Source organism: Equus asinus, chromosome 3 (genome assembly GCF_041296235.1).
Source record: "Equus asinus isolate D_3611 breed Donkey chromosome 3, EquAss-T2T_v2, whole genome shotgun sequence".
Classification (NCBI taxonomy): domain Eukaryota; kingdom Metazoa; phylum Chordata; class Mammalia; order Perissodactyla; family Equidae; genus Equus; species Equus asinus.
Window position 1 is genome coordinate 20,335,316 of NC_091792.1, and position 13,551 is coordinate 20,348,866.

A 13,551-nucleotide genomic window follows, 5' to 3' on the forward strand; every position below is an offset into this window, starting at 1 on the left:
TTGCATTTTATATACTATTCTCAGGGTTGGCAAGTGGGGCAAGTCCCTTCCTCAGTACTCACTGCTGCTTCCCAGCCAAGACTGCCCCACTCTTTTGGATAGGCCTATACCAATTAGCATGCCTTTGGCCACAAGTAACAGAATATCCAACTAGAAGAGCCATAAACAATAAGGACATTTTCCGTCTCACATGATAAGAAGTTAAACGGTTGAGGGATAACTGACTAATTCAACAGCTCTTTCCTATTTCCACTCTGTCCTCTCCAGCATGTTGGATATTCTTCTCATGCTTGTTGCCTCATGGTCACAAGATGGCAGCTGCAACTCCAGACATCACACACTCACAGCTATACCTGTATTAGTTTTCTGTGTCTGCTGTAACAAATTACCACAAACCTGATGGCTTAAAACAACAGAAACTTATTCTCTCACTGGTCTGGAGGCCAGAAATCTAAAATCAGTACCAATGAGCTGGAATCAAGGTGTTGGCAGGGCCGTACCTCCAAAAGCTCTTCCTCTGAGTGTTCTGGGGGAGAATCTGTTCCTTGCCTCTTCCAGCTTCTGGTGGCTGCCATTAATTCTCGGCTTGTAGCTACCTCACACTAATCTCTGCCTCCATCTTCACAATGCCTTCTCCTCTGTGTGTGTGTCTTCTCTTCTGTCTGTATCAAATCTCCCTCTGCCTCTCTCTTACAAGGACACTTGTGACTGCATTTAGGGCCCACTTAGGTAATTCAGGATAATCCCTCCATCTCCTGATCCTGAACTTAATCACATCTGCAAAGACTCTTTTCCCATACAAGGTAACAATTATAGGTTCTACGGATTGGCACCTGATGTCTCTGAAAGCCATTATTCAGCTTACTATACTGTCCAAAAGTAGAAAGGGCAATCTCTCCTCATCTATAAAATTCTTAACGGGGAGAAAGTCTTTCCCAGAAGCCCCTGCCTTAGTTCTGGCTGCTATAACAGAATAGCATAGAGGGGGTAGCTTAACCAACACAGTTCTGGGGCTGGGAAGTCCAAGATCAAGGCACCGGCAGACCTGGTGTCTGGTGAGGGTTTGCAGATGGCAGAATCTAGTTGTATCCTCACATGGCCCAGAGAAAGGTTCTCTGTCTTGGGCTTCTTTATAAGGGCACTAATTCCATGCAGGAGATGTCAACCTTCATGGAAGTCTCCACTTCCTGATACCATCCCATAACAGGTTAGGATTTCAACATATGAATTTTGGGGGACACAAACATTCAGTCCATAATGCCCCCCAGCATATTGCCCCTTAGTCCCATTGACTGGGTTTGGGCCATGAACACATGCATGTAGCCTCTATGAGGAAGGAAGCCTCTATCAGCAAAAAAATAGATAAGAGGGTGAGGGAAGACCAATCACTAGAAACTATTAATATCTGCCTCAGGATTCCTACTCCTTTAAGGCTAGCATCAGTAGAGCACTCTCTGCCCTTCCATGATGCTGTTCTCTTTTGGTTTTCTGCTCGCTCCTTCTCAGTCATGGAAGACTTTGGCATTTGTCTCATAGTCTTTCTATTTGGCCCATCTAACCACTGACTGTTCAGTTCTTTGACCTCCTCATCTTCCAGTGACCATTCCCATTCCATCCCTGCCTTCCCTTCCCACAGCTTCACACTGCTCCTGGACATCACCTGAAACTGCTCCTTCTCCGAAATAGCAACTATGGACAAGTGCCCCTGTGACCAGGCCCCCCATCTTTCTAGCTTAGTCAGTTCACTCCTCCTCTCTCCTTTCTGCCTATCCATCAGCTGCTCTTGTCTTGAATATATTGTCCATGTTCTAAATTCCCATGACCCTTGGTCCTTCATTGAGGTCATCCAGCAAAACCCCAGTCCTAGATGAACCCCGCTGTCTGCTTGCACAAACTTCTCATTGTCTTTAATTTCCATCCCTTCACTCTCAGCAGATAACTTTAATTCATACTTCACAACTAAAATACGTAGAAGAGATCTGATAGAAACTCCTCAGCTCCCTACCACCGCATTTACTTCTCTATGTACTGAGATGTCCAACCTTCTAGCCTTGTTACAGTGGAGTGGAACTCCTTCTACTAGATACCAATGCATCTGCTTGTTCTACGGAAATATGACTAAGTCTGATCAATGAGATATAAGTGGAAGTGTAGTATAGGAGTATTTAGAAAGCTTCTTTGAAAGATAATGGGCACATACCCTTTGCTCTATTCTTCTGGTCCCTTCCTCCATCCACATACCTGGATTATGGATGTAATCACTGGAGCTCTCGCAACTACATTCTAAGAATGATGTCCAGGGGACGGCAGAGTAATGAGACAGCACTATGTTCACCTTCTTTAATCGTTCCTATTTCTAACCCAAACAGGGACAACTCTTCCCTCAGATCCTAAAAGCCACACTCTTAGGGTATGTTTAAAATCTTGCTATGTATATAAAAATAACTTCTTTTTTATGCTAAAAGAACTTTTTTCTCCTTCCCGAACTTTTTTCTCCTTCCCAACCTTGATATATGTTACAGAGTCTGCTGCCATTAACTCAACTCTGGAAGATTCCATGTCCCATTGTCCTTTCCCAATTCTTGACTTTCCTCTCCCAAGCAGTTGGGAGGTAGGGTTGGGTATGAAAGAAAGAAAAGGTAACCCCATTATCCATACATAATTCTAGGCAGTTTTGGTAACATGTATCATCGTCTCGTCCCTCATATTTCTCTCTCTCCTTCTTGTCTTGTGCTTTTGTTTCTATCCTCCTTTTACCTTGTTTAGAAGTTTACCCAGAGAAGGAAACCTACTCAAACTATACATCAACATCAGCAAGCTTTCATTCTTACCTCCTGTATTTTCTTTCTGCCTTCTGATTTAGATGAAAACATTAAACATAAAAATATGTTTTTTTATAGCCTTCCACAGGGGCACAGAAAACATCCTCTTGAGAGAAAATATAACCTGATCATTTGTCTCAGAGTCTGAGTTGAACAGAGAAAACGTTCTTGCAAAGGGTGGTCAAAAAAGAAGCGTTGGTAGGGGATTCCCCTCCCCCAACCCCTGCACGCCTCTTCCACTTTGCTGCCCAGGCGGCAGTTCTGAGAAGCAAACCTGATGGTTGACTCCTCTGCTTAGAAGCCCTCAGTGGCTCTGCTCCATCTTTCCCTTCTGGTCCGCCTCACACCCTGTGCCTCCAGTTCCTCTGAATTGCTTGCAGTCACCTGGGCTGCTTTGCATCCCTGTGCTTTCTTTATGTTCCTTTTAGCAAATACCCATTCCCCTTGAAGGCTCAGCTCAAATATCTTCCTGTCTTTTGTGAAGCTTCTTGTACCCTTTCTCCTAATTGACCTTTTCCTTTGTTTTGTCCCCCTCTAAAAAAGTATCATAACATGTGTCACACTTTATTACAAAATTATTTGACATGTTTGTATCCTTCTATAAGCTCACTGAAGGCAGGCACTGTGCTTATTCCTTCTTTTACTGCTCAAGTAATTCACGAACACTTTCTTTCTTTCTTTTTGTTTTTGTTTTTTTGAGGAAGATTAGCCCTGAGCTAACTGCTGCCAATCCTCCTCTTTTTGCTGAGGAAGACTGGCCCTGAGCTAACATCCATGCCCATCTTCCTCTACTTTATACGTGGGACGCCTACCACAGCATGGTTTTTGCCAAGCAATGCCATGTCCGCACCCAGGATCCGAACCGGCGAACCCTGGGCCACCGAAGTGGAACGTGTTCACTTAACTTCTGTGCCATGGAGCCACTTTCTTTTTGTAAAAGAATCGATTAACACAGAAATATAACATGGAAGTCTCCCTTCATTTTTCATCCCTCAGTCCCCCTCCCTTCCCATCTTATTTGTATTTTGAACCCTTAGTGCCTAGCTCAGTGTCTGACACACAGAAGCCCCCACGACTCTTTTGAATGAGTAAATGAACGACTACCCTTCCAACGCTGTTCTTCTCAACCAGTGACACATCTGATCATAAATCTGAGTTTAAATACCCATTCGCTATCGTGTGCAGCTTTCTCACTCCAAGGTAACACCACGTATGTGCTCTTTTGTGGTTTATTTTTGCTAACTCACTGTCTGAGTCTTCAGTCTCCTCCAGGTCCTGTTTACTTTGACTATTCAAAGCTCTGCTCCTCTGCTGGAGCAGTTTACATTGGGAGGAAGTTTTCCCACTGCCTGTGCAGTGTAAATTGGTTTCTAAACAATCTTGCCCACAGTCTCCATTAATATTATACTGTAGAGCAAGGCAAGGTAAAATATTCAAAGTAGCAGGAGTTACTTTTTAGGATGATTGAATATGATGAAGGAACCAAGGACAAAGGGTAATTTATTCCAAAGGAAGTCAACACCTTTGCTTTGCACTAGCTCTTGCAGTTAAAAAATAGGGCTGGTAATTGGACTTGCTTTATGAAAATCTCATTAGCATTAGCATATAACTAAAATGCACAGCTCCATAGTTAATTGCAATCCTGCACTGCGGTTAACAACTACAGTGATGACATTTGCATATTGCACATAAAATTAAAAATGCATGTCAGATAGGTGCTCTTTCAGAAAAAAAATCCTTGAATAACATTGCATTCACTACAATAATCGGAAAGATTTTGAATTTGAATGGAAATTATATGTATAGTATGAGCTTCAGAAAGACAGAGGAGCCTGATCAAAGGGGAGGGGAAGCTAAATATGAAACATTACATAGGCAAAACGCCAGCAGCTGGAATCTTCTTCAAGGGCAGGGACCTGTAATATTGAACTGCATGTGCTTTGTGTAAATTCAACCCTTTCGCTTGAAAGTCTCATTTAGCTTTCTGGGCAACAGGCTCATCTTGCTGCTTTTCCTCTAGACTGTAAGCTCCTTGAGATTGTGGACTTGATCTTTGTAAATCTTTGAATCCCACGATGCTTAGTATATAGCAGGCGCTCAACTATTTGTAGGTGTGAACCAACTCAAGCCCTCTCAACCTGAATCCAGTAGACACAAGAGGCTGTGTAGGGGAGTGGTCAAGAAAGAATTTTTTCACTTCTATGTCCTTGAGCCCATTGTCTTGAGTCGGTTACTCCAACCTCCCTAAGCCTCCATTTCCTGCCTTATCAGGTTTTTGAGAAGATTCAGAAAGATAGTGCTTATACAGTACTTAGCACAGCACAGTGCCTAGCATGTAGCAAGTGCAATTACTGTTGTTACTGTGGTTTTGGGGTTAAAGATCACGGGAAAGTGCACATTGGAGCTGAGGTATAAATCACTTCGTATCTCAGTCCTAATGCCAGTCAACTGCAAGACAGAACAATGTTGCCAAGAGTCACAGTACTTGACACAAGGGCTGGTAAATTTTGTTCTATTTCATCAAGGAAGAAAATGAGGCCCCTAAAAGAGAATGGAGGGGCACAAGATAACATCACCACTCTCTACGTGGGTGATACAAATATCCACTACCAGGCTTTGCACCTGAGACTCCTCTGTGACTCTAAATTGTCTGCTTCTTGGCAACAATGGGCTGGGAAGCAGAGTCAGGAAGGAAAGGCAGAAGTGACAAGGTAGGGCTTTCTGTAGTGAACTGGGCTATTTCATTCACTCATTCATTCATTCATCATTCAACTAATATTACTATTGTGCCCATACCTATGCAAAACGCACTGTGCTAGGAACCCAGAGACACAGATGACCATGGATGTGGACCTGATTGGTATACAATTAGAAATTCTGGACTAGAAATGAAGTGAAGGATCAGAACTAGAGATAAAGAAATGAGTGTTATCAGCGTGGAGAAGAGTTGGAACTCTGGACATAGGTGAGCTCCCTGAGACTGTTCATTGGGGAACACTCCCACTTGGGGGATGGGAAAGGGAATTGGTGCCAATGAAGCAAACAGAGAAGGAGAAGTATGGGAAGAAAAATGGCAGATGGGGCTGGCCCCGTGGCCGAGTGGTTAAGTTCGCGTGCTCCACTTCAGTGGCCCAGGGTTGCGCTGGTTCCGATCCTGGGCGCGGACACGGCACTGCTCATCAAACCATGCTGAGGTAGCTCATCCCACATGCCACAACTAGAAGGACCCACAACTAAAATATACAACTATGTACCGGGGGGCTTTGGGGAGAAAAAGGAAAAAGAAAATCTTTAAAAAAAAAGAAAAGAAAAATGGCAGAGAGGCCTGGGAAGCTGAAGGAGGTAAGAGTTTCAACTGACAACTCTGTGTAAGGTCAATGAGGGTCATTGGATTTGGTGATAAAGAGGTCACTGGTGATCCTTCTCCAAGAGGGAGGTTACTGTAAAGGTGTGTGGGTGAGAACTTGACATCAAGGGTAATTAAAGAATGAAAGGGTGGGAAGGAAATATAGGCTATGCTTTAGCAGTGAAAGGAAAAAGCTCGGCCAGCAGTTTGAGGGCATAGCAGAGTTGGAAAGGAATGTGTATAGTCCTGGAGAGACCTACAACAGGACCAGTGAGAAGAGAGAGACAAGATCTGAGACAGCTGGAGGTGGGGATACCCTCTGAACCAGCCCAAATCCCAAGCTGCACAGGACTCTTGAGAGCTGTTCTGTTCTGTGGGCCTGAAGCCAGGGCCTTCTTGCTTGGGTGAGGTGTCCCTTTTCCTTGGCTGGTAGCTGTGGTTCTTATCTGTATCCCATTATGCACTGAATCATAGTTTTCAGTTTATTTGTCTGTATTCTCCCTTGATGGTGAACTCCTCAATTGCAGGAACCATGTCTTATTCATCTGAGCATCTCCAGCTCCTGGTTCAGGGTCTTGCACAGTCAAGAAGAGTTGCTGAACCCAACTGCATAGTTCCTCAGCTGGAGTTCTCAGTAATTACATAGCCCCTTTATAAATCCTCCCGCCTCTGCCCCCATCTCACATATATCTGATATTGAGGAGAGAGCTGCAAGAAGTCTGGGTATAGTTCACTCCCCTCCTCATACTTGGGGGAGCAGACCAGAATGTATGGGATCCCTGTTTCACCCTACGCTAGATGAATTGTGGGAGGCACTACTGAAAATGAAGCCAAGAAGCCGCAATCCCGTTCTCCCACAGCTTTCCTTAGAGTCTCTCCCCCAGAGTCCTTCTACTGCTCCCTCTACTCTGTTCATTCTGGCTAGTGTGTTTTTTTCAACTCTCCACTTCCTGCGTCCTATTTCTACTTTTGGAAGCCTGTTTTTAGACCCAAGCCTTTCATTTGCCTTTACTCAAAGGCTTTCTGCAAACTCACTATCTCTAAGAAAATGCTCTTGAACCAGAATCTGACAGTTGAGGTTGAGCCAACACTGCTCACCCCTCCCAATCTTATGTGGGTCCAACTCAGTCAAGACCCCCAAAATAAGAACTTCTGTTTAAGAACAAATCTGGGGGCCTCCAGTTTAGAGTGATAGGCCTTCATGGAAAGGGATAGAAATGACTTCCACCAAGTCAAAGCAGAGTACCGGACTGTCCTGATTTTCCTTAATAAGTCCATACTTGCGAAGATTCCAACTAGTGACAAAGAAACTTCCCCTTTTTCACTCATGCTTAAAAAGTAATTGTTATTTTTCCAGAAGTTTTTTACTAGTAATCTCTTTAGATCTATTCAGTCTGAACACGTTGGCTTCCCACATGTGGTGGGATTTAGGACAGGCCTGGCAGTGACCCAGGGGCACAAAGGGGCAGGGAAAGTGGGGTGTAATTCTACTCCTGTCACTGGCTGCCTTCTCCCCCAGCCGCTGCACACCCAGCCTCCTGGGAGTCACAGTTTGCAGAGCCTGGGGTCCAAGAAAAGGAAGCATTGTCTCACAGCCATAAATCAAGAGTCATGTTTGTGGATTTCGTTTTCCTGCTTCTCGCTCATGCTTGTTCTTGTTTTCCTGGCACAAGGGCAATTGCGCCCAGAATGGCCGCTTATCTCAGCTGACTGCTATTTGCTGATACTGGGCTCATTCTGTTGTTCTGAAAAGCCACATAAAGGAAAGAGTTTGTAATTCTTCCTGATGCTACATTAAACTTGTCTGCGCTAAATATGTCTCAAACACCCAAACTGCCTTAAAACCTAAACCAAGCTCAACAAATGACTCACTCTCAGGCATGCAGGCCAGGGAGAGAAACACACATACCCTGATCACCTAATTATACAGCTCTGGTGGATGTCGCTCTACCACGTAACTTCTACTCTCTGCTTCTCTTTTTCTTGAGTCTTTTGGTTCCTGACTGACACAAGGTTCTCTACTTGCTTGGCGAGGTTCAGAGTTCAGTGTGGAGCAGCTTGTGTGGTGAGGGAGTGACATATGCGCAGACACGCACACACACGCACACACACACACACACACACACACACGGCACCTCCTCCTGTCTCTGAGGGGACTGCGGGAGCTGAGAGGCATCTGACCTCTTGCACTTAATGTGTCCACACAGAGCCTTTCCTCTGGCTTGCACCGGACACCGACACAGTTTGCCATTCGGCCTCTTTCTCCCTGCTGTTGCTTTTGCTGAAGGAGAGCCACCCATCTCCAAAAGTGCCATGTGGCATCTGTCTGATGCTGTTTTCTAGCAACCCACAGCAACACAGAGTCCTCTGAAGCATGTACCTAGAGACTTTATTCTTCTACCCTGCTTCCTCTGCAGCTCTCCAGAAAAGGAGCTGCTTGTTTATCCAGCTGTCAGCCATTTCCCATAAATGTCTGGCCCAGCAAGCTATTTTGTGGCAGGCATTGCTTCAGTACCAACAGGCTGGCCCTCGGCCAGGTCCTCATTGTTGGCGACTCCATCTTGCTATTGAATGTTAAGTATGAGTCAGAGGTGATACTGATGAAACCTTGGGCAGGTCCTGACAACAAGGGTAGACCAAGCCACACAGAGAGAGTAGGCGTGGCCTCTGCTCTGCGGAGCTGTGGATAGTTCTGAAGCTTGGTGCCATGTTAGTACAAACAATATGAAATGCAATTCTACTACCCCTGTGAACTCATCACTGGGTGAACAGTCAGAGACATGAAGAAGTATATGTGGTTTCTGTAGGAGTTATGGCCAGCAGCCCAGCTTCTTAATTGGGTTTAGTTTGAAAATAAATGCCTCACTGGGCAGTGACACTTATCAACTCTTTTTTGGAAGAAAATTGTTGCTTTGTGTAGGCTGATGTGTAACTTTAATAATCTTATCATTAGTCCTGAGTACTGAGCTAATTATTCATAGCTGTCCTTCATCTTTTGTGTGCGTTGTTGGATTTATATAGCAGCGCTGGTGAATGACTGTATCATTAGACAATGCCCATATTTTGAGAGGTTCAATTTCCTAGAAATCAGTTTTCGGTTTTCATGTGTCCTTGCTTGTGCTTCTTAAAGAGACTGAAAAAGAATGTTCTACAAAACCCTGTCTTGCTGTGTGGTGATGAGGTCAGACAGACCTCCCCATGAGGCTGACTAAAGCTGCCACACAACTGTGGGGTGGCCTTGGAAACTTAGAGACATTGGGGCATGCTTAGTTACTACCACAGCTCAATCCTATGGCCCCTGTCACCACTTTGGTGAGTTGGTGTATAATAGAGATGTCACTGTGGTAGGGTCTGGAATGAGAGCGAGCCTCGGGGCTGTTTTCCTGATGAAAAGAACAATAAGTTGTTGCTAGTTATATCTCATTAGAAGAAATTTCCTAATGGAAAAAGCTCCTGCACTAAGTAGGATTTTATCTGTACAAAACTTTATTGCTTTTGACTATCAGGGTCAATTCCCATTGGCATCTGAGACCTGGAAAATGACATCTGTCATCACAAGAGAAAGTAATATTTTTTTCCTATGTTGGTCAAAAACCAAGTCATTAACGCCAACAAATTAAGGTACAGCCAAGGGGAAAAAGAATTATTAAGAGTTTTAATTGCCCCACAATTCCAGATAGAAAATTTTACATTCATTTACACCTGAGGAAGCAGAAAACTCCAAGGGACTTTCTAAGTTCTTTGGCCAAACCAGAATTCTGTTTATCTAACATTTCCTACAAATGGATCATTGGCTGGGACTTGGATGTGTTTGTTATACAGAGACTTTCTCAGTATAACCTCAGGTGGATTTTTAATAAGATATACATACATACATACATACATATATATATATATATATATATATATATATATAAAACCAGCCCTGGTGATCTAGTGGTTAAGACTTAGGCAGGATTTGTGTCCGGTCAGGGAACCATATCACCCATCTGTTGGTGGTCATATTGTGGTAGCTGCATGTTGCAGCGATGCTGAAAGCTCTGCCACCTGTGTTTCAAGTACCAGCAGGTTCACCCAGGGTGGACAGGTTTCACTGGATCTCCCAGATTAAGACAGACTAGGAAGAAAGACCTGGCCACCCACTTCCGAAAAAATTTGCCATGAAAACTGTGTGAATAGCAATGGAGCGTCATCTGACAGAGCACTGGAAAGTGAAAGGATGGCGCAAAAAGACGAGGCAGGGTTCTACTGTGCTGTACACAGGGACTCCAGGAGTTGAAACTGACTCATAGGCACTAACACACACACACACACACATATATATATATATATATATATATATATATCAGTCTGGCATATTAACTATAAGGTAGCAAATTATTTAAATTATTTTCAAAGACACAAACTTTATATGAGGGTAAAGGTACTAATCATCTGTAAAATGCAAAAATATTTCCTAGGTATGCTGACATTTTATGTCAACTGAACGCAAAATTTAGCTTAAGAAAATCATAAATTTATAAATTAAAATGAGATAAAAAAATGTTGACTAGCTATAAAGAGCTAGCTAAATAGCTATACAAAAAGGTCAGCAATTCAAGCTGTGGAAGCTGAGTTCTTTCTTTTTCACTGCACAGGATTTTGTTTATAGTCTTGATGTTACATAGTCAGGGTTTTACCCAGACTACGAAGCGCTGGTAATGTTTTCAATCCATTACAACCTACTGGAGTCTAATGTAACGTCTTGTGTGTGCCTTAATAATTCTTTAGAAATCATTCTTTGAATTGCTCCTCGTAGAATGAAAAGTAATGTCTTGATGTGTTCCATGTGTTTTTATTAAAGCTAAGATTTAAAGAAGTGCTAAGAACTGGAAAATTCCTGGATCACCTCAGATTTTGGTCAGGCGGCAGAAGAAGAATAGAGAAGCGCAGAATGACAAAATGGTGGCTGTGGTAGAAGCTATCATCTGACACGGCAGTGACAGATTACCTCATGAGATGACACTCAGAGGTTGTCTTTTATTTTAGTTTATGTATTAAAGAAGATTTGACACTGTTTTAGACAAATAGATTGACAACATATTTCACAATATAGTGTGTGCAAAGCACTTCACACCGTTCCCAGGACGTGTTGGCTTCACACTGGGATGCTGAGGGAGCGGATGACACAATGATGTGGAAGCCAGCGTTCCCCACACTGTAAATGCCACAGTTACAGAAAAGAGATCTGATCCTCTGTTTTTCCCATCCAAAACTATAAATTGACTCATTCATTTATTCAACAAATATCTATTGAGTACCTATTATGCTATAGTAGTCTGGGAAACAGTCTTTTTGTGAGCTGTGATATGTAACAGATTAGTATTAATTGTTGCGTTAACAGAGGAATCTGAGTGACCAATCACTATAAAGAAGTCAGGCATAGTTCAGAGCTCTCCCTGACACATGCCCTACAACCTGGCTGGATAGACATTAGAGACATGCATTTTGCCATCTGGGCAGGTTGCTACAAGTCAAATTGCCACTATGCATCTTGGAGGATGAATAGGCAAAGAAGTCTGTCAGCAAAGTGCAAGCCTTCTAAAGTAGGGTGCTTTCATTTTGGCATATAGGCAAAAATGGATTTGTTTGTAGAGGGCTTGAATCAGGAAGGACCGCAACACAAGAATCAGGATGTCATGAGTTTACATGATCAGGGAGTAAGCTTATGATTCAGAAGTTCAGAGTCAGCACAACCTAAATAAGGCTGGTTTTAGAGGAGCAACTCTTTCTCTATGACTCATTTAAGATGGCTTACAAAATCAGAGTTACCTCAAACTAGAGTTGAAGATATAGGAAAATTAATTACAGCTGAAGCAATATTTAATAGCAAGGTCCTAATAAGTACCATCCAAAGGAAGTTTGCTTTTTTTGTTGTCATCTAGGTATGTTTCTATTGAAATATGAATGCAATGTACCACATTTTGCAAAACCAAAAAAGCTCCTAAAATGGAGAAGTTTTTAGGGTGTTGTTCTTATGAATCACCGATGTTATACTTACCATAACTACCTAGGGTGGGGAAAGAGTGCCTAAGAATAATGACATTTACATGCAAAAACCAACTGATATAAACCATTATCATAAAAAGAGTGGAAGAAATGTCATGAGTGAACGCCCCGTGGCTAAAGTATGATTTGAATCAGTAAAAACCAGGTGCTGCTATCTAGGAAATGATCTGATTGGTGGTCTGCTGGGCTGTTGTGAAAGAGACACTGACTGACTAGATTTTTGTACTCCACAACACACTATAGATAGTGGATCTAAAACCAAAGGATCTTGGAAGTTGAGACTTTTCAATGGCAATAGTCGTTACTGGAGAGACAACACTGTTCTTTTCCGAATATGTTAAAACCAATGTAAAATAGTAACATTGTTTCATTGCTTCAGCACCTAAATAATCCAGCTATTTCTATTATGAAAGATGTAGATACAATTCTATTGCATTGTAGGAAACAGCTCAGGTAAACTCTTGGAATATCTCTAAGTTCCAAGATTCCCTTGTCAAAAGTACATATAATAAGCTTTTTTCTTTTTTAAATTTTTGTATTTTGCCTAAGACTGTCTCCATTCAGTGATTCCATTTTCTGCTTTAAATATTGGATCAGTTTCTGAGATATTGAACCACCAAATATATAAGAGAAACAAAATGGGGTTGAAACTCTTTCCTAAAGCTTCCCCACCTAAAGGCTGTGGACTGTGCAGGAGATATTGGTACCCCAATTGCTCCATATAGTCATTGCATGATTATTTGATTGTGCATGTATTTGCTCACCATCGTATCCACAGCATCTAGCATAGCTGCTGGCACACCAAAAATATTTTTCAATGTATGAATGAATGAATGAACATTGTGAAGGGAAGAGGACACCATGTAGATTAAAATTGCTTCCAATAATCTTTAATGGATAATCCTCATAGTCCAAAAAAAGATGACTACACTACTGAAGTTAGTAATGTATATATATAAAGTATACATGCATATATATATACAAAATAGGGGAACAAGTGTGTGTTTCCACTACAAACATTGTTTATATTGTAAATAAATAATATGATGCATGTATTTGTACTCTTGGTTTTTAAGTCTATGTAAGTACTGTGGTGATTATTCATTTCAGAACGTTACTAGGTTTATAGAAACTTTTACCATTATATGTTTCCTCACTCAATGGAACACTAAAAATATAATTATAATAAAACTGGGCGTCTTCAAAAACTTTTGACTTTAGAAAGGAATTCTCCTACCTGTTACTGGAATAATTGAGGTGTTAGATGTAGAAGGACTTCCTTAAGTTATCTTTTCCCAAGAGGAATATCAGTAGGAGATGCATCAGGAATATTTT